This window comes from Prionailurus viverrinus, chromosome A1 (genome assembly GCF_022837055.1).
Source record: "Prionailurus viverrinus isolate Anna chromosome A1, UM_Priviv_1.0, whole genome shotgun sequence".
NCBI classification, from domain to species: Eukaryota; Metazoa; Chordata; class Mammalia; order Carnivora; family Felidae; genus Prionailurus; species Prionailurus viverrinus.
Genome location: NC_062561.1, coordinates 7,063,970 through 7,064,785, shown reverse-complemented (window position 1 = coordinate 7,064,785; position 816 = coordinate 7,063,970).

Sequence of the window (816 nt, the reverse complement as noted above, 5' to 3'; positions counted from 1 at the left end):
TTGCGCATGCTCCGGGGAGCCGGTCGCCGGCCGCGCCCACCCACTTTGGGTGGAGCTTGCTCGCGGTGCCTGCGGCCGCGGCTTCCTCTTCCCCAGCGAGAGGCGCTTTTCCCTGATGGGCTGTAAGGGGCCCGCTTCCCCAGCGCCCCTGATTTGTGACCTGTTTTCCGCCCGCCACCACTCTCTATAAAGCATAACTTAAATTACATTATTAGTTTGTCTTTTTTGTGGATAGATTTCCTTGCATGCTTTCTACTTGGTTCCAAAAGTTGTCGGCACGTTTAGAATCTCTTACAAATTGTGAGCCCAGAACATACCCCGGACCAACTAAGCCACAATTTTTGGAAACTCCCTAGGGATTCCGGTGTGCAGGAAATTTGGGGAACCAGTGCCCTGAGACCTTGCTCCTCCGAGTGTGGTTTGCGGACGGGCAGCATCATGAGAAATCAGAACCACAGACCTACTTGAATCAGCGCAATCTCCAGGGGGTGTGGTGCACATTCAAATTTGAGAAGCGCCGTTTCAGAGGCTTGAGTGAATGGAGGTGTCTTGGTTTTACCAGGATCACTTGTTTAAGGATGTCCTTGGATGAGGGTAACAATGACAGGATGGATTGTCTGATGATCCACCGGGTGTGGCTTGTTCACATCTTGCATCATTCCAAATCGTTAAGCGGGTCCTTATCAGAAGGTGATGAACAGGTCTCTGCAGAGAAGCGCAGTTTTGAAAACAAGCCCGGGGCTTGCCGCCCAGCCCTGATCTGGGATCCTCACATCGTACTCGCTCCTGAGCTCAGTCACGTCATCTGTACAGTGA